At 35.3% G+C, this 13606-nt stretch overlaps 1 protein-coding gene across 1 annotated transcript in view; it reads left to right on the forward strand.

Annotated features, from left to right (window-relative positions):
• The window catches only part of TfIIEalpha (transcription factor IIEalpha), a 51646-nt gene that overhangs the window by 15323 nt on the left and 22717 nt on the right, over positions 1 to 13606 (forward strand). The window lies entirely within an intron of this gene.

The following is a 13606-nucleotide window of genomic DNA, read 5'->3' on the forward strand; positions in this document are numbered from 1 at the left end:
TTAAAACAGCAAAATTAGCTCTAATTGTTAAGGATATAAAACTATTATCAAAGAGCGAAGTAAAGCAATCCGAATTTTGTGTAGTTATCAGGCAAGTAGGAGGCAGTTATGCAGAAAAGCAAAAAGACAACAAATCGACAGAACATTTATTTGAAGCCTTTGGAAGGTTAATATTGAAATATCAGGAAAGGATAATATCTTTGTTTTTAAAATGAGGTTGATGCAAAAAATCATGGAGTTTAGAGAGGAAAGACTTGACTGGAGAAGAAGGAGGTTGGTATACTACGAAAAAAACTATATCTTTTTTTCCAAGACTAATTTCAGTTACCATTACTTCAAAAAGTATTTCCTCATGAGAACCTTATAGATTTAAAAGGCGTCGAAAAGAGATACCTTCTTTAACTAATACTGCTAGACCACCTTGGCGCCTTGTCAGTCGGTTTTTGAAAGTAAATTGATATCCAGGAAAAGCACTATGAGGAGCCGTGTCTATGAGAAAAGTTTCACAGAATCCAAGGACATGACAAGATAGCTTATGAACTACATCGACAAGATCATCCTGTGAACTAAAAAAAACCTCTACAATTTAAAAATCGTATTTTTCCAGAAAGTATTTTTCCTTCTCCAGCTTTTGAGTAGTCCGGATGTCATCCATGGGTTTAGAGGAACAATCCTTTTAGACCTATGATTAGAAGTTGGCACTTTACAAATGCTAAGAATAGCCTCTTTTATGGTTCCATAAAAGGACTCAAATAAACAAGAAAAATCCCTATCATTACCAAACAAGCTCCACGAATTTTTAGCTAATTTAGACCAAAGAAGAGATAACTCTGTCTCGCCAAGCCTAATAGAATAGGAATCAAACACCTGAGTCCGGTTACTCTTCCCCTGTTTAAAGCTGAACCGAGAATATATTGGAAAATGATCGGAGATATCATTAACTAAAATTGAGTTTTCCTTCAAACTAAGCATAGAGAAGATATTGTCAATCAAAGAAGCTGTAACATTAGTTACTCCTGTGGGGATGGATGTAGATAATAGAGTTCCAGCCGCAAGCATGGTTGAAAGAAAATCAACTGAAGCCGAAGAGTTTGAATCCATCAAATTTATATTAAAGTCACCCATTATGATTAACTGACATGGACGTTTCAGTATTATGTCAAGTATTTCCTCAAGATTCCGAAGTAACAACGGAACAGCACCACTAAAAGAACGATAAATATTGCCTATGATTAGATCTAATTTCTATAAATTGTGACTCGAAAATACCTTTCAAAATTCCTTGATAAGTCATCACGCAAGCAATAATGCAAATTGCAAGATATATACATGGCAAGACCTCCTTTAGCCATCTTGCAGTGGTTTATATGTCCCATTTTGTAACCTTGGATATCCAAATGCATTTCATTACCAGAATCCAAAAACATCTCACTTAAACCCACAACATCAGGCTGTCCATCCGAAACAATTTGTCTTAAATTGTCTATTGACGAGGAGAGACCCTGAATGTTAAACTGAAGTGCTGTCAGAGAATAATTTCCTTTGGTAACTCCTCTCTCCCCAAATCCGAAACATATTTACTGTTACAAATAGGCTTTATATTAATCGGATTTTGATTAGCCTGACCCACAGAATTATTTACGATACTAATTGCATCAAAAGGATTATTTTCAAGCTCTCAAAGGCAACTCTCATGGCTTAAAATATTCACAAAAGCAGATGCTACTTGGAGTCCATTTAATGCAGGGCTCCCACGGCATCAATGAAGTTAATAAAGCTGTCCACAAAGTTAATAAACTGTTTTCTTTCCATATATTTGTTGACTTTATTGCTATCGGAATAAAGTTGAACTTTGTTGAACTTTTTCAAGAAAGTCTGCAAAGTTCAACTAATAGCAAAAGACGTGTGAAAAATTTTAAATATACAACATACAAATCAATGTCTACGAATATAATAGTGTATACTTGTTGAAATATTTTGCTTGGTAAAAGAATAAGGGTTACACAAAGAATATTTTCATTTATTATTAAACATAAGAAATCCTCAAAAGGATGGTTTTTTCAGCTCCATGTCTGACTATTTTAGTTACTTTCTATGAAAAATTGCTGTATTGTCAATAAGGTTAAATCCTTGTGTGAGTTGGACAAACTTTATGGTTCGCACTTTCAAGAGAAACTTTATTGACGCCATTGGAGCCCCGCATTAGCCACCAGATGAACCAAAAAGAAATCTTTATTTAAATTGATTGCAAAAGAAAAACCTGTCAAAGGATTACAAACACATAAATAACTAATTGCACAGCAGGTATTATTGGAATGAACCATTAGCACAGTAAGAGAAACAAAAAGAAAAAATAAATAAAATAAAAAATGAAACGAAATGAAAAAGAAAAAATGAAAAGTAATGACCTGAGGAAGGTATTTACAAATCAAGAAAAATACTAAAAGTCACATACTAATACGCTCATGCAAATAATTTATTTTACGTATAAGAGTTTCACCCGGAACTTTGGCTAGAACTTGCCTATGATCAGACCGAATACTTCTTGGGCCAAAGGTACTAAGAGCCGCGTTTAACAGATCGCGACGCTTTTTAGTAATGTTTTTAGACACCTGACTTAGCCAACTTACTTTTTGCTGCAAATAATTTTCGAGCAATATCCAAGTTTGAAAATTTTACCAGGATGGGGGCAATTTTCACATTCCTAGTTTGAGTAGCAGGAATACGGAATCGATTAGCCTTTAAGAGGTCTTGCATTTTTTTGAAATCTTGCAAGTCCATTATTTGTGTTCTCACTTCATTAAGATTATCCATCAGTTCCACATTGGGGTTTGGTTTCACACCGTAGAAAATTAGGGTGTCAAGTAAGGTACCCTGCTCAAGTTGGTAAACCCTGTTTTCTATTTTAGAAATTTTATTTTCAAGCTCACAGCATTATAAAAGTTTTTGAAGGGTTGTTTCAATTTTTTCAAATTAGCATTATATTCAAGCAAAATAGAAATATAAACTTCGTTCAAAATATCTTCAGTGATAATTTTCGAAGCTCGGCGATCTTTTATTGTGTCTGACACGACACAAGAAATGTTATTCATTAGGTTTGACTTAGTATTCATTAGTTCCTCTTGAGTTTCATTTATGATTTCCTTTAAAGTTGATGCTGCTGCAGAAGTCGGAGTTGACGACGCTAGGTTGGGTTTTGCTTTAGTTTTAGTGGGTAGAGACAAGTAGGTTTTACTGTTAGTCTTGAAAATATCAGGGAATAAACTCTGTTCCTCAAAAGCCTTATTTACATCTTTATCTGTCCTTGTACAAGCTTCTTTAAAGGGCTCATTCCATTTGTGGATATGAGCTTCAGCTATATTATGCTCAGAGTGGGTACCGTAGCAAAATACTAGATATCTAGCTTGATTTGTCTGGTCTTTGGTGGTTTTAATAACTATTGATGGCCATAAGGGGTGTCCTAGGACAAGATCTAAGACACCCCTTATGACAAGACTAGGACAAGATCGATACAAACTAGGACAAGATCGAACTGTTTGCATTTTGCCATTTTACGATCTGCAGTCGCGAGGGGGGGGGGGCACTTCAGGTAACAAACATGATAATTTACCTATTACTTCTATATCTATGGATCTAGATACTTCAGTAGTGTCAGTACTTTGCTATGTTGATGACCTTTTGAATTTGTGCTGTTTTATTGCAAGTGTCCAGTGAAACTTTGATGAACTTGTAGCCTATAATTGAAGGAATTTTTCATGAAGGGTGAGCCAGATTTACTAGCATTATTTGAAAAATTATCAGAAACTAAATAAAAAAACAAGTTTTTTAAACTGAAATTACTGAGCAACATTAAAGCTCAAAACGACCAGAAATTATTCCATATATGAGGGGGGTTGCCCCCTTCTCAATAAATCGCTCTTTATGCTTAAGTTAGACTTTTGTCCCAATTCTTTAAGAATAACTCTTGAAACACAAAAACAGTTTAATTAGAAAAATAAGCTTTTTTAAAAGTCCTAAAACAAACTTTAGCATGAAAAGCAAGGGATTGAGGAGGGGGCAGCACCCCTCATATACAGAATAATTTCTGTTCGTTTTGAGTTTTAATGTTGCTCCTTACTTTCAGTTGAAAAAATGGTTTTTACATTTGAATTTTATAATGAGATGATGCAATAGACCCAGTTAAAAATAAAATGTTTTTTGACAAAGGGATGAAATGATTCTAGCAATCAAAGACAATGGGTAAATATGTGGTAAATTTGTTGGGTTTGACCGTATCTAAAGAATATGTGCTAAAAAACTAAAAGTGGTATTATTAGGTTCCTTATTTTATACCCTATCTAAAAATTGTGGTCACTTTTCTGATAATGCACCCCAACTCTCCCCCTGATGGTCCCAGAGTTAGCCCTAATAATATATGTCTTCATTGTTTTACAGCCTGTGGGACATTATGTCTTCTTTTTAAACTAGTTTTCTTGCATTCTTAACCAAGTAAAACACTCTGTTAAGGGATTTCAATATAATTGCTGTGATAAAGTATTATTTGAAATAATTTAGATAATCGAATGAGTAGAAATATGTTGCATAGTATAAAGTAATTATTTCATTATTTTTGTGTTTTCTTTTGATTTCTTGTGTATCTTAGGGCTATATCTACGACCATTAGGGGAGGGGGGTAGTATGTTTTATCATAAAAGCGGCCATGGTATTTGTAAAAAGTATAAAATAAGGAATCAAATTGTGCTACTTTTATTTATTAGTATATTTGCTTTAGATGTAGTCAACTATAAAAAATTTACCAAATATACTATGTAGTACTAATCTCTTGTTATTATAGTTTCTTTCAGAAGAGCCCATAGACAGGAATAATACCACTATTATATGCTTAGAGATGAAGACTCTGTTTATGTCTAAATTAAGCAAGGTATGACTATGTTCCCAGCTATATATAACAATGCTGATTTTCAAGCCCAGGATGATTTACCTATTAGTTCCACATCCATTGGCCTGGATAATTCAGTAATTTGTTATCTTTATGACCTTTTGAATTTGCACCGTTCTATTGCAAGAACTTGCAGCCTTTTATTGCAGTATAAGCCTATCAATTAACCTGTCTAAATTGCAAGTGATATTGTTCAATTGATCTAGTAGAATATTCCCCGACAATGTACAACTTGGTGATTCAAAAATCATCCCAGTCCCAGAGCTGACTTATCTCAGTCTTCTGATTGGGTCTTCCCTGAACAATACAAGAAAGCTACTTATTAAGCTAGTTGAAAATAAACAACATGCTGCTTATGCTAGTTTATTGTATTTTAGACTAGTCTATAGTGGAAGCTTTTAGCAAAGTTATTCAAAATTATGACCTATATTTTGTATCTCGACCCATTTTGGGATGTGTTGTCAAATTTACTTTTTTGTCACTTCTTTCATGTCGTCACTTTTTTTTACTTCTAAATGGAAAAGGATGTTTTTGTCACTTTTCACAAACCCTTACAACAAGGCCTGGCTACATTTTTGCTACTGTTTATTGATTAGCTACTTGCAGCATAAAATTTTAAATAGAAAGTACTAAAAGAGTTTGATCCCCTTGTTTTTGTAGTCTTTTCTATATTTTCTGCTTCATTGGGGCCTATTTTTGATAACTGTCCAAATGGATCAAAGTATAATTTTCTGTATTACAGGTTATAGTATAGTTTTTCTTATAATTATTATTAATATTATTTATTGAATACTTATCTTCATCCAAAAAGAAAATGACAGAGCACTACAAAAAATAACAACAACAAAACCAAAGCAAAAGAGTACTTTACAAGTATAACAATGTAACTAGTGTTGAAGGAGATGGTTCTATGCATGTTTTGAAATCTTTGGCTGCGTCTTTCTATAAGTTTAGCAACAGCTATAGTAGGGTCTGCTATATGAAGACTATTGATGAGCTTTGAACTGCATGTCCAAATTGGATATCTCTGTAGGTATTTTGCAAAACGGAAGAAAGTGGAGCAGATTTTCAATTTATCAGCGTGTGTAAGAACTTTCCAGAAGGGTACAATGTAGAGAATGTTGGGAAGAACAACAGCTTCGTACAGAGTTGACAGATAACCGAAAAAACCGAAGCTTAGCAGAGATTATAGAAGCATATGAAGCTGATATGCAGCGTTTGATGTGTTCTGTTACGAGATGACTAGTGTGAGAAATTGTATTTCTAATGGGAATTTCAAGATAAAAAATTTGGACATACGGATGGATCTTTGAATTTCCAAGTACAATTTCATCGGAAATTGGGCTTTTCCAGTTAAAAAGCACTAAGTGAGACTTTTCAGCATAGAATTCGCGACCAAATTTTAAGTATTCTGTTTGTAGCTTTTGGAAAGTTTCTAAAATTCTGTTCAAAGTTTGGCTGAGGTAAAAAAATGTCATCAGCATAAGTGGCTAAGGAGATATTGAGGCCAGAATGAATGCAATGCTTCTGACATCAGTATTGAATTAGAGTTCATAGAGTTAACAGCTAAATAAGTTTCAATTCAGTCGGATAAAACATATGCTTAAAATCTCAACAGCTTAGCTTGCGTAACTAACAAGTTTGACCACTACTGTGTATTAGTGAATTGTTATAGCTGTGACGTCAGAATTTTTTAATTAGAGACATAGCAATCTATCATTCAACGAGTGAACTTAATTGACTAGTTATACCGGTCTTAGACTCTGTCACTTGGATACTGCTTGGATACTTGCCAGTAAGTCTGTATTTAATGAAATTCTAAATGAAAACATAAATCTCACCTGAGAGCGGATTTTATAGCTAAAGAAATATGTCGTCAGTCAGCCAGAAAACTTTTGATGATGGAATGAAGGTACTGGGAAAGAAACTGGATCTCATAATTAACCAACAAAAAGAGTTTGCTGTTACACTGTCCTTGATTTCGGATGAGGTTCAGACTTTGAAAAATGAATTGAAGTCTCGTGATGCGAAGATTGCTAGTCTAGAAAGCCAGATTGAGGAGCAAAAGTCAAAGTTTGATACAATCGATACGAAACTGCTGGAAATAGAAGTAAAATACCGAAAACTCAACTTAATCATCTTCGGATTACCGAAAGAGAAAAACCAACAGTCAGTTCTCACGAATGTGTCTACGTTACTGACATCAAAAATGGAAATCACGGATAAAATCCGATTATCACAGTGCTACCGAGTGCCTCAGAAGTCAACTGTGTCTAGCCGTAAGCCGAACACCCCTCCAGTTTTTGTAACAGTGTCGGCAGAATAAGATATTCTATCAATCTTTAGTTCAATATCAAAGATGAAAGGAACTGGGGTCCAGATTTGCACGGACTTGCCAACCAAATTAAACTCTATTAGAAACGAGTTACTGTCTAAGGGTGAGGAAATGAGTGAGAATGGATCCGCGCAACTCACACGAGTGAAACAATAAGGGGCTAAACTCTGGCTAGAGTATAAATCGGATTCTGAGTCGCAGTGGGCAAAAGCATAAGAAATATTAAAGGCGACTAGTGTATGATTTTAGATCAATCCCGCTCTAGATTGATAATTGTTTCGTTTTTGTGTTTGAGATATGTTGATTTTTTATGTTGATGTGTTATTTAGGCTAGCTCGGTTCAAGTTTATTTTGATTATTTCTTCCCCAGTTATTTCTGTTCTACTTATACATTCTCAACTTGGGTCTTCTCGATGGATGATAAGCATAGTTGGTTTTCATGACTCGGCAGTGGTACGGGCTCCTTATCACGCGGGCTTACTGGCGCGGGGTGGGATCTTTCGATTATTACTTAGTTGACTTTAAAGTTTGCGGGTGCGGGGGGGACCGATAGACTGGTGGCTTTGGAGGGGAAACCCCTTAACCTATCTTTACTTTCTGAAACTTTTCATGTATTCGGTCAAAGAGGAAACAACACTTTTTCTAAAATCAGACCGTCATCGTACGTTTCTCCTGATGAAATAAACAGACTTGAAGATAATTCATTGCAAATGGGGTTTGTGAATGTACAAGGTCTCATGAGTTCTATTGATGAACTAACAAATTTATTGCCAGCAAATCAAATTGACATTTTGGGGATTTGTGAAACATTTATTAATGATAAGACACGTTATAATGTGAAAATCCCGGGATATAAATTCGTTGATAAGAATCGACTAGTCCATGAAAAAGGTGGTCTTGGGTTATTTTTAAATGATGGAGCGCAGTTTGAGCGACTGCCAGAACTGGAAAAATATAATGTTGAAAAAGTGTGTGAAATACTGGCTGTTGAATGTCGGCTTGGGACTAAAAAAATTCAAGTTTGTGTTGTGTATAAGCCCCCGTCAGCCCCAATACCATTTTTTTGTAATCTCTGGAGTCTTTACTAGCACCTTTGGATGATAAGGATGTTTTAGTTATGGTAGATTTTAATATAAATCTACTAGAATATAAAGAAAATACCCATACAACCGAATTTATTACATTAATGTCATCGAATTCCCTAATTCCTTCTTTTACAATTCCAATGCGTGTTGCATCGACTAGTGCAACTCTCATTGACAACATATTTTTAACAACACCAGCCACGTCTTCACCGGTTGTTCTGACGGATTTCTCTGATCATTTTTTTTTAATTTCTGATGTGAGATACCAGGTTCATAAAATAAAATCACCAGAAACAGCAAGCTGGATTATTAATAAAAAAATCTAGTATGTCTAAAGGATAAACTGAATTTAACTGATTGGTCTCCTGTATTTGATCCTGATGAAATAAACTCTGCGACGGATTATTTTTTAGAGGGATGTCATGCTGCACTTGATGAGTCGTGCCCAAGGGTAAAAAAAAGAGAACGGAAATATAATCAACCCATCCAACCATGGATATTGCCAGCCCTTTTGACATCAATAAAACATAACTTTCTTTCGAAAGTGATGAAAATAGAAGAACCTTCAAAAATTATAAAAACCTACTTTCAAAAATAATACGCAATGCTAAAATGAAATTTTATTTCGATTCTTTTAATGAAGTAAGTAAATCCCCAAAGAAAACTTGGGAACTAATCAACTCATGTTTAAATCGATCGCGGACGTCTTCTTCACCATCAAAAATACGGGATGCCCATGGTAATACAATTGAAAGGGAACTAGAAATGGCAAATTACATAAATTTTCATTTCGTGTCAATCGGGCAGTCAATAGCTAATAAGCTCCAACGTAATATGTCCCATGGGCAATGTAATTATCCTAAGTACCTAGGAAGTCCTTCTGAGAATTCTATGTTTTTAACTCCGGTAACACAAGAAGAGCTTGCTAAGGTTGTTAAGCTTTTAAATAATGGAAATTCCCCGGGGATTGATGAGTCGTCGACCAATATTGTTAAAGTCATTTTTCCTAGCATTAATAAAGTTATGTGTCATTCAATAAATCTGTCATTTAGATCGGGAACTTTTCCGGATTCTTTTAAAAAAGCGAAAGTGTTACCACTATATAAAAGTGGTGACCGGACTAATTGCTCAAATTATAGACCCCTTTCTATTCTTTCGGGTTTTTCTAAAGTAATGGAGCGTTGCTTTTATAATCGAATGTATAATTTTCTCTGTTCAAAAGATTATTTTTCAAAAACTCAATATGGATTTAGAAAAGAGCATAGTACGCAGGATGCTATATTAAATATGGTACAATTTATTCACGAGTGTCTGGACAAAAAATGGATCCCGGCGAGTATATTTCTGGACCTTGAGAAGGCCTTGGATTCGTTAAGCCATGAAATATTGTTGTATAAATTAAACCACGGTGGGATACAAGGACCAGCACACGATTTTATCGCATCTTACCTAAGTCGTTACTCCCAAGTGACTATGATTAACGACACAATTTTAGATCAATGTCTGTTTTCATATATTGGCGTCCCGTAAGGCTTAATCCTGGGACCACTGTTTTTTATAATATATATATATGACCTTCCATCAGCAACAGAAAACCTTGGTCTGAATGTTCTTTTCGCTGATGATACCGGATCATCACTAACTGGATATTCGGAAGAGGATCTCAATCAGAAGCTGCAAATCGTATTTTCACAACTTCTTGTATGGCTAAAAGCTAATCGTTTGTCACTAAATGCTTCAAAAACCAAATTCATCATTTATAGTAGAATTGGGCAGAATGCTCAAGGAATTTCAACTATATTTGATCATGCTACAAATATTAAAATTCAAAGGGTAACTTCGTTCCGGTATCTGGGTATTATTATTGATGAAAATCTGTCATATAATGAATACTACAAAAGATTACGGGATAAAGTTGCTCAGGGGGTCGGTATAATGTGAAAGTTTCAGCATTTTTTTCCATATAGACTCTTGCGTCTCATTTATCTTTCGTTGGTTCATTTCCATCACGCGTAATGCCCCCCGTTATATTTGGCAACATTCAGATGTAATGTAAAACTGACACAAATTCTTCAAAACCAGGCTCTTCTATTTTTAAACAAATATTTACCATCACCGTCTTCGTATCCTAATAAGAGTAAAACTGAAACTCTATATCTTCTAACTAACATTTTGCCTGTTTCACAGATATTCACCCTCAATTCTTTTTTATTTAAGGTAAAATATGACCGGTCGGAACTACCTACGTACTTTCGTTCGAATAATTTTTTCCCTGTGCAACATGCCCATTCTTATGAAACCCGACATAAATGGAACATTCAGCACCTAAAATTAAGCACAGAGAGATCACGGTTCTCGCCCTCATTTTTAATCACGGGTTCATGGTGTCTTCATCTACCATTTATTGATTGCAGTAAATCTCTTCCAAATATAAAAAAGCAACTTCATTCTATCCTTATAAATAATTTTAAGAATTAATAATATATTGAAAATCTGGGTACATTTGATATTATTGTTTTGTTGGGTGTTTTGCCCTGTGTGATGCCGGTTATCGGTTACCCTTATTCGCCCGTTGGTATTTTTTTTTGTTTTTGGTATTTTCGGTGGATCTTTGCCCGGTGTCGGTGGGTTTGTGGGGTGGGTGTCCGTCTATTGGTTAGTCATGGAATAACTCTTTTTTATTTTTTTGTTGTTAAACAGGTTTATTCCGATTAATGTACCGGGTTTTTGTCATTAGACCTTGTGTCTCCGGCGTTTACCCTGTATTTATGTCTATTTTGTACAGATATTTTAAAATTAAACCTTGAACCTTGAGGACATAATTATTGAAATAAGAAGGTGAGGCAATGGTACATTTTCTGGCTCCTTTCTTAATTGGTGCAGTTCTATCCAGGGGCCTTACCATTTCACCTTTCATTTTCTGAAAGCTCTGCTTTCAGACAATAAGACAACATTCCAAGAGTGACCATGGGCGTAGGGAGGTGGGCAGGGGGCAGCTGCCCCCCTAGACCTTCAGATTTACATTAGATATGGCTGAAAAAGCAGATGATTTGGAAAAAGCAGTTGATAAAACTCCATCACACTATCGACTGCCCCCCCCCTCCCTAGACAATATGCTGCCTACGCCCCTGAGAGTGACAGCTACAAAACTAAAGTTATACTGAAACTTAATCAATTGCAATAATATGTTAGTCTGACTGCAGATGAAAACTCTAGAATGACGGTAAGATCCTTGAGTCTGTCCTAGCTAAAAGACAACAGCCAGAGAGCAAAACTGATATGAGCACTAAAAGTTTAGACTCAAATTTTCTGCAGCTTCTTGTCAGAATAAAGGCTTTGGGTAAAGTTTTTAGACAATGTTTGGGACAGCAGTACCTGACGAATTTGTTTTTGGACCTCTGAAGCTCTATGTATTTGGTGAATGAAGCACTTCATCCCTACTTCAGAGACCTCCTGTTAACCAAACTGAGGGAATCTTATTATTTTTCTTGCATATGATGAGACAACAATCACAAAAGTCGGAAGAAACTGCAGCTATAAGTGAGGTTTTGGTCTGATGTGGGCGGAAAGGTTGTCACCACATATTTGAAGAATGCTTTCTTTGGCCAAGCTACAGCTGATGATCTTGTAGACGAGTTAATTAAGTGCATATCTGAGCATTGTTTGTCATTCAAAAATATGCCAACTCTCCGTTATAATGAACGTAATGTAATATAAGTAACAATGTATTCGAAATTTTGATAAAAAGAAAAGGATTACTTGTGGTGGAAGTGGCTTTGTGATAATGGGTCTTGCCGAATTGACTCCACACACGATGCATTTCAGAAGGCTATGGAAGATGTGTAGAATAAGTCTTTCCAGCTAAACATTCCATTGTTCTACTTCGTCCATGGGTGACCTAGCGGAATAGATGGCCAACAGAAAATCCAGGAAGAAAAGAACTTGTCAAATGCCTACTTGTATAGTGCATTCCAACACACTGGCCCACACTTTGCCTGCCAACAAATGAACTTTTAGAGCAGGTGTAAGCCATCAGATTATTTCCTCAAATTCATTTCCAGTAAGAATCCTGCTACTATCAAGCTGCCCACAGATATAAAGATTAAAAAAATTTAAACTCAAGAGACAATGTAGACTGAACTTAAGCTAATTTTAAATAGTTCTCTCTCATTTGGCTGCCAACTTTCAATCTGCTTTATGATAAGTTGAAGTCAGTTGTTGTTGTACTTGCTGGGAGGATTCTCAACACAAAATATCTCTATACCTTTACTGAGCATTTGAGTATTTCATCATTAGATGACAGGAGTTTGTATACTTTACTTTCAGGTGACCTCATCAGTGAAACTGTACGGAAATATGTCAGAAGCATAGATGGAACACTAAACAGGATTCTAGAGTTCTGAACGAAAAAGAGAAATTGAAAGAAAAAGAACGAGACAATTGAGAACTTCCAAAGAAAACTTAAGGAGCAGAAAGCTGAATTTTCTGCAAAACTTTCAAATAAGTTACTTGAAGCTGTACTTTAGAGCTTGACAGGATCTTGATAGTATGGACTCCTCTGACTTGTAATGGGCTAATATATGATGGAAGCGTGTATAATGACGAGAGGAGAAGAAAGAATTATCAGGAAACTGTTGGCATCATAAACAGTTAGGTCAAAAATCAGAAATATTAGTGTGATTTCCAGGATACATGTTATATTCAAGCTGTGATTTTTTTATTTTTTTTTACCAAAGAAATGTGTAGAATATTAGCTGGAAAAAAAGAAAGGAAAATAATAGCTGTAATAATTCAGCTTGTCTTTTTTTAATTCAATGGTCTCCCTATTGTGAGGAGACCATTGCCATCAAGCGCCACTGCTCCTTGGCTAACATCCCAGACATTTTCAGTACTTTCTTGAAGTCCAACCTCCTTCTCCATCATGATAAAATTATATTTAAGTCATTCATGGAGATTCTAAAGAAGAAACAAATATAGTGATCCTTTGTTGGTCCTTTGTTGATCCTTTAATGTTGGTCCTTTGTCGTCCAACAAAGTAATCCTTTGTTGATCCAAATGTATGGTACCTGATTTGCCTAGTTTGGTCGGTCAAAATTATGTTCTAGTACTGTTAACCAGTCCAAAAAAGAGGTGAAAGAGCCCGCCTTTGGTGTTCATGGACCTCTTGTTTTACAAAAAAGCTAGAAATTGGCCATAAAAGGGCATTAGGTATGTAATGAAAAAGAAGAAAACAAACACTTGCCAGTT

Source organism: Artemia sp. Qi Xiang Cuo, chromosome 2 (assembly GCF_049724085.1).
Source record: "Artemia sp. Qi Xiang Cuo chromosome 2, ASM4972408v1, whole genome shotgun sequence".
NCBI classification, from domain to species: Eukaryota; Metazoa; Arthropoda; class Branchiopoda; order Anostraca; family Artemiidae; genus Artemia; species Artemia sp. Qi Xiang Cuo.